Source organism: Pogona vitticeps, chromosome 13 (assembly GCF_051106095.1).
Source record: "Pogona vitticeps strain Pit_001003342236 chromosome 13, PviZW2.1, whole genome shotgun sequence".
NCBI classification, from domain to species: domain Eukaryota; kingdom Metazoa; phylum Chordata; class Lepidosauria; order Squamata; family Agamidae; genus Pogona; species Pogona vitticeps.
Genome location: NC_135795.1, coordinates 17342855 through 17355215, shown reverse-complemented (window position 1 = coordinate 17355215; position 12361 = coordinate 17342855). Strand labels below are relative to the sequence as shown.

At 49.3% G+C, this 12361-nt stretch overlaps 1 long non-coding RNA gene across 1 annotated transcript; it reads left to right on the top strand.

Annotated features, from left to right (window-relative positions):
* The first annotated feature begins 5443 nt into the window (after positions 1-5443).
* LOC140702577 (uncharacterized) lies at positions 5444-10655 on the top strand. Its single transcript, XR_013539086.1, has 3 exons — positions 5444-5608; positions 6020-6235; positions 10234-10655. It is a non-coding gene; the product is annotated as an uncharacterized LOC140702577 (long non-coding RNA).
* The last annotated feature ends 1706 nt before the right edge of the window (positions 10656-12361 follow it).

Sequence of the window (12361 nt, the reverse complement as noted above, 5' to 3'; positions counted from 1 at the left end):
CCGGTGAGAGTCTGCCTGATCTTTGCACATTTAGCTACACCTCACTCTCTACAACAAAAACGAATGGGGACTTTGATTCAGTTATACTCCTTTAGCCTAGCCAACTTGTTAAGGCTGTTGTGAGAATTTTAAAAAAATGGAAATGAGGCAGACCATGGATGTCACTCTGAGCTTTCGAAAAGCCCCCTGAAAAAAAGAGAGGAATTTATTACAGGGAGCAAGGTCATTTCTAACACGTTATTTCCAAGGGCGAGTTTTTCTCTTTCCAGCTTTGTACAGGGAAGATCCCTGTTTGTTGACAAATGGATGTGTTGGGCGGAGTAGCCTTCACAGCAAAATGTTGGTGACTTCCAGGTACCTCGCACTTGTCTTGGCTCAGCAGTAAAATGCCGATACCATCCGTATGTATGAGATGTGTGTATGCCGTCACATGCCCTCGGCCCGCCTTCCCAGGCTCCTTGTTGCTGCTTGTCCCATTAACCCCTTCGCTGAGCCACACACCGGCTGTTTCATGCTGGTTCCCCGGGGAAGGCAGGAAGCGCATGATTCACCCAGCTGGGCATGGGAAGAAGGCGCTGTGTGCTCTCTTCCGCATCAGGCCAGGGAGAGAAAGGAGGAGGCGGGCAAGCTGGAAAGCCGGCTGTGGCTGAGGGTGATGATGACCATGTTCAACAAAGCGCCTGCCTGCCTGCAAGGTGGCCTTTGGCTTGGGAGTGGACCTCCAATACCTGTCTCCTTCTCTCCTGCGCTCCTCGTAGCCTTTTGAAGCAAGCGCAGGGCTGTTTGATGTGGGAAACCTCCCTTGGCCAAGGGGGTGTCTCTTGTGCTGATGTCTCTGGAGGCAGCCTCCCCCTTCTGTTCCAAAACGTTTGCTCCTTACCTGGGGTGGGGTTGTTTGAGGAGGAAAGTGCAAAGCAAGCCTGTCTTCTTTCTTCCCTGTCTCGGTCTGGAGCTGAGCCTTTTGCAGGCCATCCAGAGCGAAGTTTGCCGTTAAAAAGTTCCCTTTTCTCCACTACACCCCCCCGAAATGCCCCACGCGGCGCCTTCCGGGGTGCCCATCTGGATCCTCTTTTTCGTGGCGATTCCCATCGGCCTTTTTTTGGCACAGCCTCAAGGCGATCAACGCCACTCTCTCGGGAACCTTGGCGTCCGCCAGAAGCGGAGGCTGCTGGCGTTGCAGGTTTTGGCTGCCAGAAATGGATCGATTTAGCACATTTTTACCCTCCTCTTCTCCTTAAAAAGGGCCCAAGGCAGATTGTATCATGAAAAGGACCCATGTTTGAACGCTAAAAAACAATAAGTATACAAATATTTAAAAAGAATTAAACACATTGTATTAAAAATGGTAAACAAAAGCAATACCAAAACACATTCAAAGCAGGAAAGGACAACCATCAATTTAAAAACAATCCATTCAGCCAGCCAGTCACGCCGGAAAAGCTTCCCTGAAGGGAAAGGTCTTTGTCTGCATGTGGAAGGACAACCAAGAGGGGGCCAGGCTGGTCTCTAGTGGAAGGGAGTTCCAAAGTCCTGGAGCAGCCACAGAGAAGGCCCTCTCCGGTGTTCCCACCAAGCATGCTTGTGAGGGTGGTGGGATCGAGAGAAAGGCCTCCCCGGATGATCTTGACACCCGGGCAGGTTCATAAAGGGAGGGATGGTCTCTCCTTTTTTGGAGAAATGATGGGAAACATGGACTCGGAACCCTTATGGCTGGCTAGGAATCTGGATCATTCTCTTATTTTAAATCTCCCCCCTTCTCCCTTTGTCTCGGTTTCAGATGACGTGGGCTGCGTGGACCCCAAAGAATGTGCCCGGGTCTGTGGGGCCAAAGTGGGCTGCTCAAACATTGCCTACCCGAAACTGGTGATCGAACTCATGCCCAGCAGTAAGCGGGCAGGGATACTCTCCAGGTAGACCAGGGAACGCACACTCCTGGCTGACCAATCTTGGGACTTTGGAAGAGCGTGGGCCTGTGCCCTATGCTGTGACCCCCCCTCTCTCCAATTTTAACCCCCCCCCCAAAAAATGCTTTCTAGTAGCCAAGGGGGAAAAATATTTTCCAGTGGTTGCAGAGAGAGATTCCCAATGCACTTGATTCCCATTGAAATATGGCAGACTTCCCCTCCATCACTTTCTCAAGGGTACAATGGGACTTTTTGAGTATTTCCCCGTTTTTAATAAAAAAAATTTTTGGCATGGGTGTGAAGGCATGCTCGGGGAAGGAGGAGCCTTATGATTGCGACCCAGCCTAAGCTGATCCTTTCCCTCCAGCGGTCCAGTTGTTTCCACTTTCCCCATTTTTAATTCCTTTAATGTGCTGCCTGAAATCCAGAAACCTGGGTGTTTGCTGAGAGCATTCTCATTTTCCTTCTAAACAAGGAACCACCGAGCATTTCTAGCGGGAGGGGGTTGACACAACCATCTCTTTGTACAAGTGGGGGTTGCGGGGGGATCTTGTATTGCCAAATTTCCCACTGCCTTCGTTTCTAAAAGGGGAAATAAGAGCAGTGCCGGTTGGAGCTTGAGTGTTGTGTAGAGATGGGCACGGAATCCTGGTTCGCTGCGTTTGTGTCAGTTCGTCCTTTGGACAAAACAGTTTGTTCTTTGGACCAGTGGTTCTTAACGTGGGCAATAATGCCCCCCAGGGGGCGATTTCATTTTTCAGGGGGGCGGTAGAACGAAAAGGGGCAGTGTGGGGGCGAAAGAACAGAAGGGGGGCGGTAGGGGGGCGCTGGAGCAAGCCAAACCTGTGAAGGCAACTGCAGCCGCAGTGCTGGCAGTAGATCCGGTGCTGCTGCTGCCGGCAGATGATCCAGCTCTTTCTACCTGCCACGTCTCGCCTTTCTCCTTTAGGGGAGCACGGAGTGTGGATCAGGTGGAAGGAAAGGGTCTCTTGGGTCCTCATCCTCGCCCCGTGAAGCGCTGCCTCGCACCCGGGTGGGGAGGGAGACTAGGTAGGTAGGTAGGTAGGTAGGTAGGTAGGTAGGTAGGTAGGTAGGTAGGTAGGTAGGTAGGTAGGTAGGTAAGATATCATCACCTCAGGGAGGGGGGCGATGATAACTTCCTCAATGGCTCAAGGGGGCGTTTCTTTCAAAAAGGTTAAGAACCACTGCTTTGGACGAACATGTGTTTGGCGGCTCACAGCCCCGCCTCCTCTGGTGGGCACCCAATCAGAGGCAGCGTCTGGAGCAGGCGGGGCAGGGAAGCCAGGGGGTGCCTCTAAGTGGGTGCCCCCTGGAGGAGGCGGGGCTGAACACCCTGTTCGTCCAAGAAACGAACGGGCGTGAACTTCCGAAAAAGCAATTTGTGAGATCAAATATCAAACAACTTGAACGCTGGATGGGACTCGATGGCCTTCTCCTTCTCCTGGCCTGGATGGGTCCAGGTGCGGCTTCGCGGAGTCCCTTCGAGGTGTGGCAGGTTATCTGGGGCGATCTTGGCGTCCATGTGCAAAGACCGAACACGCTGCACCCCAAGGCCACCTAGAGCGATCTTCTTTCCCTTTAAAGGGAAAGAAGAACAAAACACCGTCCGCCTCCTGTCTCTTCCCCCTTTATTCCTGCGTGTGGAGTTTTTTGCGGGAAGAAAAGCACACGAAACCCTTTGGTCCCCCCAAAATTACTGGGCTTCTCTGGTTTTGCCCCTCTCCAGGCCTGCGGGGGTTAATGATCACGGTCATGATGGCCGCCCTGATGTCTTCGGTGACCTCCATCTTCAACAGCAGCAGCGCCCTCTTCACCATGGACATCTGTGGGAAGATCCGGCGGGACCCCCCTGAGAAGGTACCAGGCTTGGCTCGTGGATGTGTCCAGCGGGACCCACCCCATAACAAAATAATTGGGGGAGAGAGGGGGGAAAAGGGGGGTTAACTGACTTTCCTGGGAATCTCCAGGAGGGGCGATGCGTTTTGTCTGAAAAGTAAGACAGTCACACATTTTTCACCTTTCAAAGAGCACCACTTCTAAATATGGAATCAGAACATCCCTTGGCCATGTTTTTTTTAACAGTCCTCCCCCATTCCGATTTTCCTAATATTGGACTAAAAATAGACTGTTGAGTAGCAGATTTTTCAGGGAGAGCTAAGCTGGTCCCTGTGCTTGGCTCTGAATGGTTGGTGGTACCAAGGCAGGGACATATGCCTGATTTGTGACTTACCATCTCCACTGTCCTGACACTGATGCTGCTCTGGTGGTGCAGCCACAGAGGAGTGGTGGGAAACGGAGTGTGACCTGAGATGTTATGCCACCTGAGGCAAAGAGAAAGAGGGCACCTCCTCACATTCCAGAGATAAAAACCATCCGGATCATTAGTGGACTCCTGCTTCAACACAGGTGAAGCGACGGGATGTCCCATTACCTCTGCAGGGCAGCAGCCTAGGAGGTGGTGCCGGTTGCATGCCCCACAGCTCCTTTCTATGGTACATGACAGCCTCTTCCTCATGCCTACTAGATAATGATTTTTTCCCCAATTCTGTATCTAGAAGGAGTGCTCCTTCAATGGTGGGAAAATGTGTGATTGTGAAAACCTGTTTATAGTGGAAATATGATTGTCTCTGGGATAATATAAAGAGCACCTCCCTCAGCTGACCCGAAAACATCTTGTGCCCGCTGTGTGATGCAAGGTGTTTTGCCACCCTCACCCTCCAAAACTCGAGATACTTCAGGATGGAGACATAACCGTTAAAGCAGGATCAGCTCTCCATAACTTGTAAATAAACCTTGAGGATCGTTTATTTACTTCTTCGCGTTCTCTCTCTCTGTCTCCAGTGATCCAGGCTAAGCTGCCAGGGCAACTTGGTCGGTTCGTTTGTCTCCCGAAATGTACGGGGATTCTTTATTTAATTAAGCAACTGGCGTTTGGCCTCGGGTGTCAATAAATGCTTATCAAAAGAACATGCCACAACCTGTTTTCCTCTCCGCCCTGATACGGAGTTGTAAAAAGCTGGCTTCCAGGGGGACGGCGTTTGCTCTTCCTGCTTCCAAGCCTAGATTTTCCCTGGTCCTGTAAGCACACACTTGGCCGTGGCTTTTTGTGTAAGGTGGGGCGTTGTGTGAGCCCCTCCCATGCCATCCTGTTTAACTTTATCATGGCATCCAAGCCTCCCTTTTGCTTTTTTTTCCTGCCCCCCCAGCGTGCAGGGGGGGGCATTGCATCAGGGTCAGTTTTTGACCCACCAGCCTCTGCCCCAAACCTTATATCCCCTTTTTGAAAGGTATTTTAAGGCCGACTTTTTTGAGAAGGATTTTCCCAGTTGTATATCCTCCTCTTAGCAAGCTTCCTTTTCAAAAGGCAACCAGCAGTCCTAATTGGTTATTTTTCAGGGTCTGTAATGAGCAACAGGGGAGGATAAAAGTCCTTTTCCTCCCCTGTTGCTCATTAGCAACTTTTCCAAAACCTGATTGGAGAACAGTAAGATTGAAAATAGCCTTGCTCTTGCAGGATCCTCACGGTCGTTTTGGTGGCTGTCAGTGTGGTTTGGATTCCCATCCTCCAGAACTCCAACAGCGGCCAACTTTACATCTACATCCAGTCCGTGACCAGCTCCCTGGCTCCACCAGTCCCAGCGGTCTTCCTGCTGGCTGTTTTCTGGACTTGAGCCAACGAACAGGTAAATTCAGGTTCGGGAAATTACATTTGGCGTTTAGCTTAAAACAAACGTTCAGGGAGACCTATATTTCCTGCTCTTACAACCATTTTGTCCTCCAGTGACACAGTCACTTTCATTGTTCGTTAGGTGTGTCAGCAGGCGGACCTTAAAAGAAAGTCCCCGCTTACCTTTCTGCGATTAACCACACTTCTGCTTTCAATGTGCTTTTACAATCAGATGCCTTTTGCTGCTTGAGGGAGCACTGTGTCTAGATACGGGCTCGGCGTCTTGTTTTATTTTTGTCCTGGCTCTCCTGCATTACCCCAGGCCTGACAAGTGTACAAGTGGCTTAACAGCATTTAGCGAAATAATTTGAGGATCCCTTCCCTACGACCTGCTTTGCTATCTTTCAACTCATGTTTCCATCTGCAGGGAGCATTCTGGGGTTTAATGGTGGGGCTAGCTGTCGGACTGAGCCGCCTGGCCTTGGAGTTTGCACACCCAGCGCCCAGCTGCGGCACCCCGGACAGATGCCCTTCCCTGGTGAAGGATATCCATTATCTCCACTTTGCCATCCTCCTCTGCCTTCTGACTGTCTCGGTGGCCGTGGGCATCAGCTTGTTGACTAGACCTCCAGAGGAAACCCAGGTAAGTCAAGGCGAAACTGCAGGTGAGCCTTTTAGACAGAACACCTTAAGGCCGGTGGAAGAGAGCTCAGAAGAAGCCTTCAGAGGGACGGATTTTGGATGCATGGCTCAGCAGAGCAGATCCGAGAGACATCCTCCTAGCTCCTCTCTTGACCTGCGTGTCCGCGCTGGGCCTGATGTGCCAAACAGCTGATGCATCCCCGTTTACAACTTTAATAGCTTGCTTGAGCTCATCAAAGGCAAAGCCGGAGAATGGGTTTCTGCACGATTCCAGGCAGCAGCGAATTACTTCCTGATGGTTAAAAGCAGAAGGTGTTCCACGTAGGCGTGGTGGATGATGGCCCAACAGATGGGCAAGTGGGCTTGTGGGTCTCAGCCACGCCTAACCTTTCTAGGTCATTGTGGGCTTGACGTGTGAAATTCTACTCTCGGGTCTGTTTACTGCATCAGGGCAGAAATTAATTCGGTTAATGCAATTTAAGAAACTAAAGTTAATTTTAAATTGTTGGGTGTTCAAACACGGGCTCCCTGTGTGGACGCTACATTTGGGGGCTTCAAGAGATCAACCAGATCAAAACAACAACCAAAACAGCAGCCAAATCCTTTAATTGTCCCTTTCCTTTATCCTTGAATGGGTTTCTTGATGGGTTATTTACAGCCGTGTGTCAGGTGCCGTTGTGAGTCACGGCTAGTTGTGTTGCATTTCTGGTGGCGGGCTAAGACACATAGTAAGGAATGCAAGCGGTGACTCGTTAATTAACAATAATGGGCCCCTGGTATTGACACCTTTGCACTTAATGCCACAATAAGCAATCGCCTGCAATGCTGGCCAATGAAGGCTTTTATTTTTACCTTGTTGTAAACATATGTGAGTTTCCCCCTGTTGTCGTCCTGTGCTGTCAAGTCAGAGCCGACCTACAACGGCCCGAATCGGGCTTTCAAAGTATGTGAGATATTTAAGGAGTGGCTTTTTCTGGTTCTACACCCACGGGATTTGAACACAGGCCTCCTGAGTCCTAGTCTGCCACTCTTGTCCACTACACCACACTGGGTATCCATTCTCCTGTCTGCTCCCCTCTACTAGGAAAAAAAGTATGAGCTCTTTTTATTCAAACACCCTTCCCTCATCTCTGAATGATGAGAGAGACACACCCTTTCCTCCAGATTCTCTACACTTGGGGAGTGAGTTTGAGGGAAGGACTGGTCCAGAGTCTACCCAGTCAGCTTCCTTACACTGCTTGCGTGCTGGTGGGATTCGAACCCGGGCCTCTTCTCTCTTGAGCTTTTTTGTCCTGCGTTTGTTCCAAAAGAGCTCCGCCTCGCTTCCCACGTCCACAAAACCTCCCTGCATTTTTAAAAATAATCATTTTGGATACACTGGGACTGGAAAAACACCAAAAACCCACAAATAATTGTGCTCTCGAAAATGAAACCCTCTCTTCCTCCCCCCCCCCACCTTTGGGTGCCTCAACTTTTGTTTTCAGGGGCTGTCTCTGGGATGAAGGTGGCAGAGGCGTGGAAGAACCCCGTTTAATCCCTGTTCCTGTTTATTTTACCAAAACAAAAGAAATGGCTAACTTTTTCTATATAACAAGGAAGGTTTTCTAGTTTGTCTTGCTGGCCATTTCTCTCTCTTCAAAAGATTCCCCCCCTCCTTCTATTTATTTAATCTAAATTCATTTAAAATAAATAAATTAAGGAACCTCCTCTGTTTATTTATTTTAACGTGAATTTTTCTCTCCTCTGCCCAGAAGGGCCGGGTGTTGCTTGTTGCTTTGTCGGCGACGTGCACGGTGGCCTGTCTGTTTTTCTTGGGAACCAAGAAATGAGGGCACCGGAGACGCCTCGGGGCGCGCTGGGGCGCCCTGTTCGTGTTCGGGAGTGGCCGAGGAGAACGGTCCGTCTCTCGAGCCGGCGGCATGAAAAAAAGGACGTAATGGTTGTCTGGTGCCGAGAAAACACGCCTGGCGCATTGTGGGTGCTGGAAAAGGTTTTTCCTTGGCCAAGAAGGGAAGGCCTTCCTTGGTCCGTGAATTGTGGTGGGTTGCTTCACTGTGTTTCCTTGTTGTGTTCCTGTCCTCTAAGTAGCCTAAGGCAGCGGCTGGGACTCTCTTCCTCCCTGCTCACGACAACCCTGTGAGGGAGGGCAGCCGGAGAAGGAGCAAGTGGCCCCAGGGAGCCCCTGCGGCCCCGTGAAGGTGGCCCCGACGGTGCGATCCGGCTCGGGCTGTCTTGCGGTGGGTGGCGCCGGAGGACGGGCTCTCCGTGTCTGTGGGAACGGCAAAGTTTCATTGGGTTTGCCCCTGGTTTCCATCTGGAAAGTGCCATTTTGCCAAACTACAGCTCAGGTCTTGGAGGAGGAAAAGGGAAAGGACGATCCAGTTCTTACAAAAATGTCAAGATGGAGTGGAGAAAGACGGAGCAAGAGGTCTGGAAGGTGCTGCCTTAGGGGGTCACGAGACAGGCCACCAGCTCCAAAAATGACCGACAACGTAGGTTTCTGTGTAGGAAGGTGGCAGCTATTCCATCACAAATGGCAAAAGCCCAATGCATTTTAAAAAGTAGTTCTTAGAAGTTAAGGATCCGTGTCTCGGCAACATATGTTTGCTTGGAAATACGGGGATGTCTTAAAATTAGCTATATTGTGGTCCGAAAGATGGTGATGGAAGGAGGCCCATGACTCTCTGGTCTCCTTAAATGCATTTCTTTAAAGGGCAGTTCTGGATTGAACGTCAGGCTATGTCCCAAAACACTTGCCACATACAAACAGGAGTCAAAATTTCCTAGTGCTGTGGGTGAGGTATACAGTTTATAAAATAGATGCTGAGACCAAACCCAGTGTAAAATAAAAACGCAAGCCTTGTCAAGTCGAGCAAATCATAGAGATGGTAGAGATGAAATGGACCGAAGGATAATCTGATCCAGCCTCTTCCAATATAAAAAATCCACATCTAAAGCATGATTGACAGATGGCCAAACAGGGCTGTCTAAAGACTTCCAGAACCATCATTACCATCGTCGTTGTCATCATAGAATTCTAGAGCTGGAAGGGACCCTGCGGATCCATTTGAGTTAGTGGGAGTAAACCGGCATATGAAAACCAGGAAGCTTTGCAGGAGCCAAGAGACAATATCGGAGCTATGGATGATTCCCAGGAGCCATTGGAACTGGTTCCCTGGGTTTTTTTTGGGGGGCATCCCTCTTAAGTGTGCTGCAAAACCTGCCTGGCTTCTCATGCAGGCATCTATGCAAACTATATGCTTGTCTTTAGTATTCTTATTCCAGATCCTCTTCTCAAATTATGAGGTGGGTGTTAGTAGGGGAAGAAAGGCCCTTTTGGGAGCGATAACTTATTATGTAACAGAGAGGTTTGTCTGATGCCATATTTATGTTATTTCTGGGTGCCTGATGAAGGCATGCTATTCACCCAGTCCTTTTAAAGTCGAGGCCTTTCAGTTTTTCAAAGTAATCGTTTTTGTTGTGTTTTCATTTTTATCCGTTTTTGTTGTTGTTGTTGTTTAAATTTGTATTGGCAAGAGGGTCATGTGGAGTACTGTACTAGCAGGACCTATATAAAGTTTACCGGGTCGGTGGGGCTGGTCGGAATGCATTTTACTGTACTGTATTCGTCTGCTTTTAAAGTCAGAAATGGTGTTCCAAAGGTTTGTTGGGCTGATGGAGGTCTAAAATGCAGCTTAAGACTGAAGTCTCAACACACACACACCTATGCTTTCTTTTTGTGATGAGGAGTTCTGTGATGGAAGAACGGTTGCTGATTGTTGGTGTAATCCCTCCCTCTTTTAAACCTAAAGGGTGCTTGGCTTGCTTGAAAAGGTGCTCTGTTTTAAAGGTGTTTCTGTTTAAAAGGTGTTCCCTCCCTCCTTTCTAGCCCCCTTTTTTTATCCTAAAAGGCGCTTGGTTTAAATGTGCTTGGTTTTATTCTGTTCAAATGGTGTTTGTTGGTTCCCTCTGTGGTTTCCTGCACTTTTTTCATCTTAGGTTAAAAGAAGAAAAAAGAAAAAAAATTCTCCCCCTAGCGATAGAGGACGGGTTCACCGGCTTTGCATCCGTTCCGATGGGAACCTATGCTTTGACGTACAATTGGCGCCTCTACATAAGAACAAAAAACAGCCAGGACGGATTAATTGGTTTTCAGTGCATTCCTATGGGAAATGGTGCTTTGACTTACGAACGTTTTCACTTACGTCCACCGTTCCAAAACAGATTAAGTTTGTAAGTCAAGGCCAGAATCACTGTCCTTCACTTTTACTTTCTACTTAATCTTTTGTTTCATAGTTTCCATCTTGATTATACTGCTGTTGTCAATGTAAATTGTTGTTTTAATTGCTTTTATGAATAATTTTATTGTGAGCCGCCCTGAGTAGACATATTTCTAGAAGGGAGGGGTAAACATGTAGTAAATAAATAAATAAATAAAATAGGCAGCTGTTGCCCCCCCCCACCCACTCACTCACCCTAGCCCTTTGTGACATCACTGAAGCCTGGCCAAAATTTAGGAGAAAAAGCAACCTGCCTGGCACATTGGGTACAGTAAGCGATCATGGCAGATGCTGTAAGGTTCGCGTACCTAGGTTTGATCCTCGGTTCGCTGTTCTTGGATAAAGACCCTGGCCAGGCACCAGAGCTCCAGAACAGAGATCTGGGGGACCTCTTCGCCAGCCTGGAGGAGGAGCAGCCCTGGGAAGACTCTGACTGGGACTGGACCGGCCCACCAGTCCTGGAAGCCAGCACGCCTTGGAGGCTTGTGAATACCTTCCTCCCGGCATCTGAATCATCCTTCCTCTCAAGGCGTTTACTCGCTGCCTGTTTGTTTGGCGTGGTTCGGCTTCTGTTGCTGCCGCTGGGAAACTGGCTTGTCCGTCGGAGAGCGACGGGTCGGCGGCCTCCAGCTGAGGTCGATTCGAACCCGGAGCTGGGAGAGCAAGATGTGGTCTCCGCTCGTCGGTCGCCTGCCTGCTACGCTCTCCCTGTGCCAGGTATCAGATCCTTTCAAGGCCACGTTAAGTGGCTTTCCCGGTGCGTTGGTCTGGGGTTTATCTGCTGCCGCTTGCGAGCTAGGAGTCAGTCGGTGCTGATCTCCACACCCTCCGGGGGGGCTGCTCTAAATCACCATTGCCCCTAGCAAGCAGGGACCATGGGAAATGTTGTCCATTCGTTCTGGAAGGAGCCAGGACGGATAGGGAGCCGTGCTCTAGCCTCTGCCCTTTCGTAAAAATGGGGCGAGGGCTTCGGGCTTCCTCTCTTTTCCTGACGCTTCCTCAGAAGATTCTGCTCTCTGTGGAGGCGAAGGGAACCAAAGGGTGGTGCTGCCTCCTTGTGACCCCCCCCGCTGCCTCACCCATGAGGCATCCCCCCCCCATTTCCACCCAGGCGTGGCTGCTGCGTCCTGGCATACAGTTGTGTTCAAAATTATTCAGCCCCCACTGAAATTGAATGTTTTGGCCATTTTGACATTGATTTTGATCATTCAGTCATCTTGCTTACATTTACATGAAAGAGGAACTTGTAGGTCAGAGAAATATAACCTTAAGTTTATAATGAAATAACCACAAATGTCTTTTCTGTGCTCACATCATTATTAGTTTTTATTCAACCCCCAAGTGACATTCAATCTTAGTACTTAGTACAACATCCTTTTACAGTTATAACAGCTTTTAAACGTGAAGCATAGCTTGATACAAGTGTCTTGCAGCGATCTACGGGTATCTTCGCCCATTCTTCATGGGCAAAAGCCTCCAGTTCAGTCAAATTCTTAGGCTTGCGCACTGCAACTGCTTTCTTTAAGTCCCACCAGAGGTTCTCAATCGGATTTAAGTCTGGTGATTGCGATGGCCACTCCAAAATGTTCCAGCCTTTCCTCTGCAACCATGCTCTAGTGGACTTGGAGGTATGCTTGGGATCATTGTCCTGTTGAAAGGTCCAACGTCTCCCAAGCCTCAGGTGTGTGACGGACTGCATCACATTTTCATCCAATATCTCCTGGTACTGAAGAGAATTCATGGTACCTTGTACATGCTGAAGCTTCCCTGTACCTGCAGAAGCAAAACAGCCCCAAAGCATTATTGACCCTCCGCCATGCTTCACAGTAGGCAAGGTGTTCTTTTCG